This window comes from Ochlerotatus camptorhynchus, unplaced genomic scaffold (assembly GCF_037179485.1).
Source record: "Ochlerotatus camptorhynchus isolate MF236.1 unplaced genomic scaffold, CSIRO-AGI_Acam_v1.1 ptg000443l, whole genome shotgun sequence".
Lineage (NCBI taxonomy): Eukaryota > Metazoa > Arthropoda > Insecta > Diptera > Culicidae > Ochlerotatus > Ochlerotatus camptorhynchus.
Genome location: NW_027040929.1, coordinates 3,030,041 through 3,044,228, shown reverse-complemented (window position 1 = coordinate 3,044,228; position 14,188 = coordinate 3,030,041). Strand labels below are relative to the sequence as shown.

Below are 14,188 nucleotides of genomic sequence, written 5' to 3'. Positions count from 1 at the left end.
GGGGGAGTAGTGCTACTTTCAGTGGTGCTTGTGGAAAATAGAAAAATTTCAACTGACCGGGAATGAAAAAAAAAAAAAACAGTGAAGAAAGAGCCTCTTGACAATCGGTCGGAAGTGTGTGCGTATTGAAGTGGATTTTGGATTTGTAGCGGACTAATTGGAATTGAGAGGTCATTGTTGTTTTTTGGGGAAAGATTTCAACGCCCCCGTTCTAATCGCTAATTCCATAGCGTGCGCGCGTGCTGGTGCTTGAATGAATGATGATGATGGAGAAGATTTTTTTGCTACGTCGTTGGGCGTCGTAAAACAAAAACCTCAAGGATGATAGCAGCAGTAGCAGCAAGTTAAACAGAAGAAAAAAAAACACCGACTCACTGTCGTTTGGAAACGGATTTGGTGGTGATTATGCGATCGACGGTGCTGCTGTTCGCGTCCGTACATACCTATATTGCCTGAAGCAGTAGTTTGCTGGCTGATGATGGTTTTCCCTTTACTGCGTGAATGACTTGGATTTGTGCTGAGTTAGCGATTCGACTATTCCCCGCCGCCGCCGCCTCAGTCAGTGGAAGTGCCGAAGGCAGAAGGTGTTTATAATGTTTTATTGTTGTTATTTAGATTTGGCAGTTCAGCACAAGCGTAGTACCTAGCTCGGGAGCACAGTGATCGACAGGTGAGTGAGAACTGTTAGATGTAGATCGCATATCATATAGTTGTGGGTAAATTTTTTCCGACTGTAGAAGTTCTACTGCCAAGTTTATGTTACTGTTTCTTTGAAAATTAAGGGATGTTAAATATTTTTATATACAGTCCACTCTCTAATTCTTGATATTGAAGAGACTGTCTATTAAGGGAGGAGAAGAACATCGAGTTATGAAGGAAAATACAAAAGATGTAGGTATGGGAGAAGTAGCCTTGATGTCCGTCCAGCGAGGGAGAAAATCGAGTAAGACCATGTTAAAAAAGGCAGTTTGTTTTTTGGTATTAAAGTTACTTAAACAGATTTTAGGTCATTCGTGACTTGTCCGGTGATTATATATGATCTCGTGACCTTTAGTGTGAAAGTCATTGATGCTAACCACTACGCCGGGCCCATTAACTGGGGTATCTCACTCGCTCACTTAAACCTCTACTGTCAATTTTTTGTCACTTTGCATGCTTTCATCCGAATGGCCTCCAGGCAGTATGATACAATCTTTGAAGTTTTTGTTTGAACTAGATCAGTTTAGCATGTGTAAATTGCAAAAAGTTTATGAATTTACATTTGGCACATTCATGTTTTTTTCGCCTTTAGTTGAGACATATAGCAAAAAATATAAATTTTACATGAAAGTATTTAATATTACTATCATTTGTATTGAATTTTTCATGTATGTGTGATTTTACATCGATGTCGAGAGACATTGACATTGTATTCAAGTGCCTTTTTCTTGTAAATTTGGTGTACTTTCAATGTATCAAGTCGAAAACATATTTGAACCAAGTTTTCCAAAAACTTATTTTGTTTCAAAAATCATTACTTTTTTGTCCATCACTTCAATCATTTTGACTTATAAAGCAATTGGTGGCATTCATTGTCCCCTAAAAGATATTTAAAAATAAAATAAAATACATAAAACGAAAAATCCTTTTTGTGAAAAAATGTTTTACATTTTTTATTTTAAATTTAAAAAGGAATATATTTAAGAGTGCATTTTTTCTAAATAGGGGAAGTGGATGTACTGTCGGCCCTAAAGCCCCTAATTTGGGCCCATACATAAATTCAGCAATCGACTAAATTTTCAATAGCAACCAAAAATATCCATTAGTATCGTCCCAATGACGCGTTCATCTAGATAAAATTGATAAATAGCAGATTTTTAGCGATGGGCCCAACATTAGAACCATTTCCCCTAGTTTTAGATGTCCCCTACAACATTGCCCAAGGTACCAAACCAATTGGATACATATTTTTTGAATAACAGTTTTCTGAAGAAAAGGTTAACATTTTTTTATAGGCCCTTTAAAAAATTAAGGTGATCTGAAGATGCAGTATGGCATTTTTGGTCATGAGAAGCGTTTCAAAAAATATTCAGCCAAATAAAAAAAAAAAAAAAAAAAAAAAATGCAAAAATTAATGGATTAGCGAATTTGTCTGGAATCGCTCAGTAACAGTATTTATTGATTGATCGGGAACTCTTTGAAAGAGCCATTTTTTTTTAACTAGTTCGTTTATTTACTAGGCTCAGTCATGTGTGACACTTTGCGGAGCCAAAATCAGTAATGTTTGATTTACATTTTAAATAGCAGTATTTCTAGGTTGGTATTGGGTACCAATTACTCGTGGCGGGCTCGAGGTTAATGGGTAACAATTTCAAATGGAAGGATCTAGGTAGGAAACTGGTTTCTGAAGCCTCCTTCAGATACTACTCTCGGACGGTTGACCAAATCCTGACTGGGCAGGGGCAAGTAGCACAAGAACAGGAGGATAATAAGACTGGGACACAATGGCGGGAAATTGTTTGGAAAGGAGGGGATAGTCACATCAAACTCTAACATCAGACAAACAAACGAATTCGTAGATCGCTTGCATGTAGGGAAGATCACGTGTTCCCAATACATCTCTTACTTCACGGAAGGGTTGTCTACCTCGGACCACTAGGGTATCCAATAGTCGTGCTCTGGAGGCGTCAATACCCGGGCAATACCAAACTGCGTGATCGATGTCATCATAACCGGTTCTGCACCTACATATACTGCTGTCAACGAGGTTTATTCTATAGAGATGTGCGTCTAGCGAGTAGTGGTTGGACATAAGTCTTGACATCACTCGAATGAATCCCCGACTTACATCCAGACCTTTGAACCACGCTCTCGAAGAAACATTTGGAATAATGGAATGTAACCACCGCCCAAGAGAATTATTTGTCCAATCGTTTTGCCAACTTAAAAGAGAACTCTGACGTACTAATGGGAAACATTCATCAAGTGAAATTCTTCTATCATAAATCTCACCTTGTTGTGCGCCCACCTTTGCGAAAGAGTCTGCCTTCTCATTGCCTGGGATTGAGCAATGTGAGGGGACCCATACAAAGGTAATCATATATGATCTTTCGACCAGCAAACTCATCTGCTCCCTTACCTTTGAAAGGAAATAAGATCAGTGCCTACCTTGTTTCATCGACCGAATAGCCTCAATCGAACTGAGACTATCCGAGAAGATGAAGTAATGGTCTATGGGCATATCGGAAATCATCCCCAATGCGAAGTTGATTGCTGCTAGCTCAGCAACATAAACGGAACAAGGTTCCTGAAGTTTCCGAAAGGCGGTTGAGTATTCATTGAAGACGCCGAAGCCAGTGGATCCATCAATGCGTGATCCATCAGTGAAAAATCTTCTATTGCAATTGACTTGTTCGAGCCATTATTTGTTTCTCTGTTAACCAAAAATGGTCGAGAAATGTAAACACTAGGGATAATCATAAACAATGTGAACATTTTTTGAGATTCAGATTGGTTCAGATTTATCAGAGTCCTAAATATTTTTTTAAATAATGATTTAATTTTTCCTGGCTCATTTGCTGTACCTTTGCGGAGCCGATATTCATTGCTTAGATAACAAAATTACTTAAAACTAACGTTAGTAAAGCGGGGTCCGATAACTCGTGGCTATCTCGAGGTTAGGGATAACAAATTGTAACAAATGGATGGCAAGGTAGGGATTGAGAACACAAGGTTTCGGGAGCAATGGGCTCTTGATCTCGAACTAAGCGATGAAAAAGACAAACATGGGGGTACCCCGATGGACAGCTAACAACTTGGGAAACACAAGATGACACTAGATACTAAATCCTCAGATCTATCTGTTTTATACACACATAAATTAAATTCAAATAGTCGAAATCTCGGCTAGCCAAGACATCTCTAACGGGTATCGCGGGTTGTTGGATAACTCAGATCTGGCAACACGGTGTAGGGTACATGACCAATAGAGTGATGCAAAATTTGAAATTTTCACTCCACAATACTTAAACGATTCCAAATCGGATCCTGACTAACCACTTAAAATTTGAACCCATTTGGTGAGAAACTGAGATGGCACAAACCATTTGAAGCTTGTATGGGAATTACTGTGGTAAAACCAAGATTTTTGTTCATGTCTATCTAATAATTCACCATATCGGTCTGCTTCAAACATTTTCATTTGTTCTTGTAGTAAATTTTTACAGCTACAACTTTGCTGAAGACCACTTTTTGATTAAATGCAAGGATCGAAAGTTATCAATGGTTCAATGCGCTGATGTCTTATGATCATGCTCAATCAACTGCTCAGCAGGCAACATTGGTGTTTCTGGGGCGTTGAATAGGACACAAACATCATGGCTACTATGTCACCCTGTTGTAATACAGTGTTGCCTACTTAGCAGCTGCTTGATCATTTCATAAGTTTACCAATCTCTTAAATAATTAATAACTTTTTCCTGTCTCGTTTTACTTAGAAACGATCTTCAGCAAAGTTGTAGCTGAGAAAATTTTCTATAAGAATGGTTATCGAACTGTTTCGTAGCTCAATATAGAAAAAGACTAGAAGGCAATGAACAAACAGTTGAGATTTCCCATAGTAATTTACATGTAAACTTAAAATGGTTTGTGCGAAGTCTGTTTCTAACCAAATGAGTTGTAACTTTGGGAGGCTAATCAGGACCCGATTTGAAACCATGTAAGCACTGTGGAGCGAAAAAGTTAAATTTTGCATCAGTCTAATGACCAAACAATATGCTCGATACCATGATAACCACTGCCACACGCACATAAATTGCTGCCTGAGAGCCCAATCCGATAGAAGTGCTAGTCTGACGAACAGTGATTGGACATAAGTCTTGACATAACGCGTATAAAGTCACGGCTCATGTCCAACCCTTTGAACCATGGTTTGTTCAACACCTGTGGGAGAATAGAATGTAACCATCTTCCCAAATCACCATCATTCCATTTTTGTTGCCAACTGATGAGGACTTGCTGACGACAATGGAGAAAAATTCGTTGAAGGCAATTTTTGACTCGAAAATATCATGATCATCATGATCAACAATATTTTCTTTAATTGATACTAGCTTCCCTTAGATTATATTTCTCGGGGAGTTATTAATTGAATTCTACTATTATTATTATCTAAATGAAATATATTTTCCAAAATTCGGTTCCCAAAAGAAAGTGCAGATATTTTCATTAGTTTGAGTGTTTCTTATGGATTTTACCATGAATAGTTTGAACTGATGTGAATTGCCATTCAATTTTTAACAGTACTTGATTTTCGATAATTTTGCTTTCTATAGATCCTATAGAACGTCAACTGAACTTCTGACTTTATTAGGCCATTCCAAAGGCATTGTTTAAGTTCTCGTCTTGTTCTTTGGCCTTATTACGTCCCCATCGGGGCTTTACGCCGGCTCTCAATTTTGTGTTTAATGGGCACTGTCACAGTTGTGAAGAGATCGAGGTTGGCCGTGCATTGAAACTGACGTGTTTTGAATTTGCTGCTGCTTTATTTTCCGAGATGTTTATTGAAAATTTAGTGCAATAAGTCCTTTAGCTGGTGCATTTTGGACACCTGAAAACTTTTTCAATAATTTTGCGTGTGTTTATTAGTGCTGTGTTTGGTTATTAACTAAAAATTAGAATCGAAAGAGTTTTTAAGATTACCGCGAGTGAACAAACCGGGTTATTTCTTCCCGCTGTGAAACGTTGCGAGAAAGCAGATCTCCGCTGAATTTTCTAATGTACGCTGTTGAATCGTGTCCGTATGGGATCAGTTACAAGTGCATAACGATCCGAAAGCCGGATGAAACAAAATAAGTCCGGGAGGTAACGGTGATATCCAGTGGAAGTAGGTTAAAATCGAACGTGCAAATTTTCTCCTGCAACGTGCTGCTGCCTGCAAGCCAAAATGGGCGCGTATCTATCGGAAACACTAACAACGAAAGATTCGAGCGAGGAGGCAATTGATTTGCTTACTTGCGGTTCCAGCTCGATGCAAGGCTGGCGGATCAGCCAGGAGTAGTAGTTTCTAGTGAAAGAAATGATCTCCATAACATCACTAAACATAACCACGAGCAATGACGAGGAACTACATCCCAAACCCCACGATAAACAAGGAACGGATGCATCCAATGAAACTTTTAAGCGCAAAAGAATCGTTACAAACATAGGAAAAATTCAGTAAGATCCTTCCATTTCATTATTTTATGATTCTTAAATATTGTACAAATATTTACACATTACACACAAAACCACATAGTAACTCGGAGCGTTTGGTACGGTATGTCCACGCATCCTTCCACCCCTGTAGATTCAAGAAATGTTCCCATTAATTTCCAAGAATCATCTTTGCGGCAAATACAACGCAGTAGGCCTGGCCGTATTGATGTTTATATAATATCTCAGATATGCTGTAAACATCAATTAGACAAGAAAAATGAATAGACCCCATCTTACCTAATCATTTTCCAGGATGCTTTCTCGTACTGGCTGCGTTTGTATTAGATTATATTAGATTAGATTATGGGCACTTCGACAGTTGTTAGTTAGAAGCTTTGGAAGCCTGTACCATTTTTACATTCGTATATTGTGTGTCATATTCTATGTCCAGAAATGTTAAGCAGTTTTCCAACACGAAAAATTCCTAGACCGGGTCGGGAATCGAACAAAGCCGCCTCCAGCATGGTTTTGCTTTATAACTGTGCCTTTACCGACTGAGCTAAAGTAGGCCAACTGAGCTGTATGGTATGCAAAAAGCCATCCTGATCATCATGAACAACTTTCTCGTAAGCACCATCGCTAAACGTCATTTGACGCTGGACGCTGGACGTGCCAGGTCAATTTTGGAATGGGAAGGAGTATGCTGACGTGATGCTCGGTTTGTTGAAAGCCATGAAATTCTATGCACTTCCACAAGCCATAACTGGGATGTTTAAAATGTGAATCTAATATGTAGCAGGGTTCGCTTTGGTAAATGGTACGCTGAATTGAAGTGATTTGCGCATGTTAATAAAGAAAGTGATACGATATTAATTGGCTCATAATGTGAAGCAGTCTGAGACAGAACTCACGAATTTCAACTCAGTAAGCAAAAACAGTTGCCATTAGATCGAATTTCATCACACCACATATCATCGAGTTGTAGTTATTACTATTAAAGCTCGGTGATATGATCATGCTAACAAATCTACAATGTAATCGAGCCTGGAACCCAGCCCACAATAATTCTAATCAGTAAGCAAAAACGGTCACCCCAAGGCCTCCGAGCTCCTACAATTATAATACATCACTTTTCATCGAGTTGCTTTTAATTCCGTTCAATCCTGGAGATCGTGACGGTGATGGAGACGCTACTGATGCGAAAAAAACGTAACATTAGCATAATTAATGGTAAAGAAGTCACTCACATGAAATTACCTCCTCGGAAGAATTCTACCTTGATTTTCGATCGAGATCGAGAACACTGAATACTACTTCTTGTACACACGAGATCTGACTGAATTATGTATCATTTAATCATAATATGTTTTAATGATTTAGCGGCTTAATGCTGAATATATTGGATTTAAAGCTATATAAATAAGATTTACTGGACCGTCAATTTCCAACATGAGTTCAAAAATCTCGTTGGAACAAATCTCGATTTTAATTTAAAGGTTTATAAATGCTATAGATCTAGCAATATTTCTCATTAGCCGGCGCCGGTGGTGTAGTGGTAAGCGTGACTGCTTTCTAACACCCCGATGGGTCTGGGTTCAATCCCAGCCGAGGTCGGTGGGATTTTTCTGAGGCATAAAAATCTCTGGTCACGTCTTCCTTCGGAAACCGTTGGTCCCGGCCCATGTGTGTTGAATGGGTGCGATATCCTACGCAAGTGTGGAAGCTGCCTTCCTGCACATTCGATTGCCGTCAATGGATGGCAATCGATGTCCGTCGGTGATTGGCACTAGATTGCGGGACAGAGACCGACGTTAAATAAAGGAAAGAAGAACATTTCTCATTCTGCGATGATTAGCGGCGATTCCGGCATCGAGATATAGGAAACAAACAACGAATACCTCTGTATACGAATATGAGTAAAAGTGAGCTATCGCTCTCTTTCCGTCACATGCAACGTGTCTTTGAAGATGAAATGCATACTTATAGCGAATTTATTTTCTATTCGGGTCAGAGCGAATCTCAACCATCTCAATTAGTTTTGCAAACAACGGATCAAACTGACGTTTTTCTGAAAACTGGATGACCCAATTTTGATAATGGATACTAATTGGAACTAAATCAAACACAAATTCGGTACTTTCCTATCCCACAGCACCTTGGGGTCATGATCTGTTAATTTACAGTAGAGAAACTGCCCACACTTTGCAAATGTATTTAGTAAGAATCAGCAGTAATTTTTTCAAGTTCCTGATGGGGTTTTGAAAGAATTTAACATATTTGAAATCATTTTGAAGGATTTTTCGGACCACGACCGTTACAACCAAGCAACTTTTAAAAAGAGGAAAACAATTAAATCCAGAGTTATCACCTTTTTTTAAACAATAAACAGGACTAAAGCATATAATTTTAATTCTAGAAACTCATTTTAAATCATGCGTGCTCCATTCAAGGGCTAGAAACGAATTTCAACTGTGCAATGGCCTATATCTATCGGTATCCAGTGGCAATCTTCAGTGACTTACAATTTTATTCAAAGTTATAAATCGCTTAGTGCCCCATCTGAGCCCACAAACCTGCCAGCCACTGTTCCAGCTACCATAGCGAACTTACCTTTATTTATTTTTTTGCCGCATCCCACACCTCTCTCTCTCAATGCGATCGGTAATATCGTTTAGTCGCGCTGTTACAGCTTCTTTATTCAAATTTTTATGGTGCGAAAAAGTCAGCTTGCTTTTTGTTTCATCTTCGTCTGAGCGTTTTTGTTTTCTATTTCGTTGTTATTATTATTGTTTTCTGTATTTCCCTGCTGACCATCGCCATCAACGCCCCGGTGCTTAGCTTCTAGCTTAGAGGTGTTATTTTTAATGTTTTATGGTAGGTACCACCAAGCTAAGTATTCAGTTTTTTAAGTCACTGCATCGTAATCACAATAGAGCATAAAGGGAAAGATATATAATTTTCTCAGTTACGCGCCACGGCGTGGTTTGATTTGCCGCTGTTAGGTTTGAAGGGGGCAAAAACAAGTAACACTAAACTAGGTGCGGGTTGCCTGTTTTGGGAGGCGATTTTTTCGGTAAATGCCAAAGTGGTTTTGGGTGGGGAATTCAAGGCATCTGAGAAACGAATGAAAAAAAAAAAAACATCTCCACAACAACAGCCGCTTGATGATGGGGGTATAAAGCCCAAATTAATCTAACGTTACGAAACCGAGAGAACGTATAGCTATCGATTCCGCATCGAGAAAGGCTGAAAAGAACCCCAAAAACAGTCAGCAGTGGGCACTCAATTCATCAATTTATTATTTACCTCTACTTGAAGTGTTTGGTTCGTTGGTTTTCTTCCCCACCCGAACCAAAGCAGGCGGCGATAATTCTTAACTGTTTCGTGACTTATTGAAAATGAGTTATTATCGATAGGTTTTCCTTTTATGTTTCGCGCGATGAGTTCGCCTCGCCTACTCTGTTTGCTGCGAGAAAAGGCCGGCTGGAGCGAATTTATGAGTAGTAGGCCACAGTTTGATGGTGATTTCGTTGTTCCGCGGTGGTCAGTTGATTGAGTGATCACCGTCCGGCCGTTCGCATTCGTGGTTGTTGGTAGTGAGTGCCGAGAAAACGGAACACAAACATCGTCGGATTTCGGAAATAACAATTTTCGGAACCAGAGTGTATGAACGTGTAAAAGTGAGGAAAAATTGCACGTGAAAACCAACTAGCTTTGCACAGGCCGAAAAAAATATATCAGAAAACGACAGCGACGGAGCGAGAGTGTGGTTCAGTGCAGGTAAATATGAAAATCTTGGCCATCAATTTGGGGAAAATAGAGCCGACTTTCACGCTCGTTTCGCGTACACATGGATTGTTGTTGTTGTTGCGGGTTGGGAAAAGTCGTATGTGTAGCTGCTCGAGGAATTCGATGCGTATCTTTTGATTTCACGTTTGTTTTTGTGAATGGTTGGCCGAGCTGTTTGTGAGTGCGGTAGGGTTAGGGGTGAGCATATGTTTAGTGAGCCAAATTAGCCGAATCTAAAACGATTTGTGTGTGAAATTTACCAAATTGGGTGCCTGTTTCCATTAGATAATGAATGGATGGTTAAGACAGCTTGTTTTTCAATTTGAATCAGGAAAGTTGCTGCTGGTGGTTGAGCGATTTGCGGAAATGTTTTCTTTTTGCAATTGAATGATTGGATTAAATCAATAATTGGAACGTTGTTTGATATATTTAAGAAATAAAGAGGTGAGAAAATTAACGCTGCTTTGGAATTTATTGCGAAATTGATGGAAACATATTTGGTAGACAAGAGTCGCTGATCACGATACTTTCAATCATTTGTAATATTTTCATAAATTTCAAAATTAAGCCCATTCATAAATTTCAAAATTAAGGCAATTTTAATGATTAACATTGGTGTAGCTATTTGGTTGCTTACGGGATCAGGCCCCTTCCAGAATTGTGTAGGCCTTTTAGATGGAAATCAATTCTCTTATTCGGACTTTTTTTTAGGACCTTTTTAAATTGTAATCCATCTCAATTTTATTTAAATCTTCACCCTACGTTGAAATTTTTGGAAAAATAATTTCATTTTCAGAAAAAATAACAACAATTTCCGACTTAAAAAGTTTAAAATCAGATTTTAAAGAAGTTTTCGTGTTATGATTTTTACCTTATACAATATTCATAAGTTGATTTCTGAGGCCATCGAAATTTTTTTTAGAATAATTATCTTATTCAATCATTCCTGGAAATTTATGTATCCCTATTGACTCAGGTTAAATTTATAATTTTGTCCAGATCATGGTTTTAAATTTTTCTAAGACTTAAAAATAAACGCTCATATTGACTCATATTTTGTACGAAAAAGTTTCATCGACGAGATATTTCATTAGCAGACTCAAAATTCCGGAAAAATCCCATTTTTCGAATAGTGAAGCTTTTGGGAGGTTTTGTTTTAATGTTATTCTTATAAAGACACCATGCTTTCTACTTGATGTTAGATTTTTTACGGAAAATATTGACGTTCAAATATGTAAAAATGATTTGAATTTCAACAATTTGCTACAATAATAAGATTAATACAATAACAATAAGAATAAGATTCAGATCAATTTTATATAAGTCGTTTGGGGACATGAAGCTCATATGGAGTCAATGATCGTGATATAGAGTGTTCATGGGTGACGAGCAAATGTCCGAATTGAACTCGTAATTTTTATTGAGATATGTATAAAGCATTTGTGCTGTTATTTTCTAATCTGAATTTCGTTTTTGACTTAGGGGAATTTACGAATTTTCGTCAATCTAAGCATCGTCTGTACATCTCTTAGCATTTTCTCAGCATTTTGCACACATATGATGTGTTTGTTTATTTACATTTATATGCTGTGTACTTCTCTAACCATACCAATCTACAGAATTGTTCAAAACTGTTTGAAAGCGATTTTACAACGCTCCAAGCTTCTCAGGTGAGTGTAACTATTGTCGGCAGCCTCTTTTTCTTCGGCAACCTTTCCATTTGAACTGCATGTTAACTAGCTGTTCTTTTATCGGTAACTCCAAATCAGCCATATTTTGTAGTGCGTTTATTTCATTTTAAGAAAAATCTGGCATAACAGGATTGTTCAGTCGTAAAACTGAAAGACTAAGGAATCATTTGAATACATCCAGCGAAGTGTTTTGATGAGAAAATAGAGTGCAACTACCGTTTAAATTTAGGTTGCCGAAAACAGTCAATGAGTGCCGAAGCCGAAATTTACCCTTCTAAGAAGATGCAAGTTACTGTTTAACAAAAAAATATGCAAGTTTCTAGAATACAGCAAACTATCTCTGTTAATAAAGAAAACTAATCTAAACAAATCATCAAAATATAGAAGCACTTAGAACACAAACTGCAATAAATGCTCTAGAATTCCGATGAAAATGTTCCAATCTGCATTCAAGGAATGGAATTCAAGCCATTTAATAATAATTTCATCTTGGGTCTGGTTTTTCTATAGTGATGAATTTGATTTGAATGATGTATTTTGGAACGTGTGATCCGGGATACCTAATATGGCCTGTATGACATAATATGGCGATATTTTGTTCCTTAATTCTCATGCGTGGTGATGCGTTGCATCATGGATTTTAGCCCAAAATGCTGAAGTCATAATTTTATCACTTCTTTGAGGGTACCCAGAACATGTTCGGACGTAGCAAAGGTTGTTCCGAGCAAGTCCTGGGCACTGGACATGACTGTAATAGAACTTATCGTCTAAATATTACATTATTTGAGATTCCTCTTGATGGGTGTTGGCTCAAATCAGAATCTATCCACTTCCTTGAGTGCACTTGAACATGCTCCGGGGCGGTTAATGAGGTCTTGTGCACTCGGCATGGCAACCATTAAACTTACATTCGAATTCTCATGTGATTTGAGGTTTCGTACCAGTATATACAAAAGGCGACAAACTAGAATGTGAGAACTACCGAGCGATCATTATTCTTAACGCGGCCTACAAAGTGCTTTCCCAGATCATCTTTCGCCGTTTATCGCCGCTAGCAAACAGATTTGTGGGAAGTTATCAAGCCGGTTTTGTGGACGTGCGATCGACAACGGACCAAATCTTTACGTTGCGGCAGATCCTCCAAAAATGTCGTGAATATCAAGTCCCTACGCACCACTTATTCAGGGATTTCAAGGCCGCTTATGATACTATTGACCGTGAAGAGCTATGGAAGATTATGGTGGAGAACGGTTCTCCCAGGAAGCTGACCAGACTGATCAGGACTACGATGGATGGTGTACAGTGCTGCGTGAAGATATCGGGTGCGTTATCGGACTCTTTTGAAACTCGCAAAGGACTTCGACAAGGCGATGGTCTTTCCTGCCTCCTGTTCAACATGCGCTAGAAGGTGCTATGAAACATGCGGGCACGATCTTCAATAAGTTCAGCCAGTTCATCTGCTTCGCTGACGACGTGGACATTGTCGGAAGAACGTTTCAGGCCGTGGCGGAGCAGTACACCAGGCTGAAACGTGAAGCAGAGAAGGTTGGATCAAAGGTGAATACGTCTAAGACAAAGTATCTGTTAGCTGGAGGAACCGAGCGGGATTGGAATCGCATAGGCAGAAGCGTGACAATCGACGGAGATGAGTTCGAGGTGGTGGATGAATTTGTGTACCTCGGATCATTGGTGACGTCGGATAACAACTGCAGCAGAGAAATTCGTCGGAAGTCTTGCTTACTACGGTCTCCACAAGACCCTGAGGTCGGGTACAATTCACCTCCGTACTAAATGTACCATGTACAGGACGCTGATAAGACCGGTAGTTCTTTACAGACACGAGACGTGGACGATGCTCAAGAAGGACCTGCAAGCACTGAGTGTTTTCGAACGACGAGTGCTTAGGACCATCTTTGTCGGGGATGTGAGAACGGTGTATGGAGGCGAAGGATGAACCACGAGCTGGCCCAACTCTATGGCGAACCCTGTATCCCAAAAGTTGCGAAAGCTGGACGGGTACGATGGGCGGGACACGTTTTAAAAATGCCGGACAACAATCCCGCAAAAATGGTGTTTGCCTCGAATCCGGCCGGTACAAGACGAAGAGGAGCACAGCGAGCAAGGTGGTTAGACCAAGTGGAGCAGGATCTTGGAAGTGTGGGACGGTCAAGAAATTGGAGGCAATCAGCCACGGACCGAGTGAATTGGCGTAACATTGTGATGCAAGTGCAATCCTGAGGGATGTCGGACCAGGTAAAGTAAAGTAAGTTACCATTTTTTTTTGGCCCAAGTGATCATGCATTAATTATGTAAACACTCCCGTTTGTAGTATAGCTTAGTCATATTTAACAAAACCAAACCCTTGCCCCCATCCCTTTGCAAGATTCTTTATCGAATATTTAAATACTCTGTATGACTTGTTCATGCTTATGTAAGATATTTCTGAGACCCCCTCGCTCTCATGTAAGAAAAAGCAAAACAAATTCTAAAACCCCATCCACCATAAATACTTAATATCCGGGTGTGGTCTTGCG

General features: G+C 39.2%; 1 protein-coding gene across 1 annotated transcript in view; it reads left to right on the top strand.

The window, feature by feature from the left end:
• Positions 1 to 522: 522 nt before the first annotated feature.
• The window catches only part of LOC135711847 (ras association domain-containing protein 9-like), an 85,844-nt gene continuing 72,178 nt past the window's right edge, over positions 523 to 14,188 (top strand). Inside the window, exon 1 of the mRNA XM_065234817.1 lies at positions 523 to 670. The gene's annotated coding sequence lies outside the window, so the exon portion shown is untranslated. The remainder of the gene's footprint in view (positions 671 to 14,188) is intronic.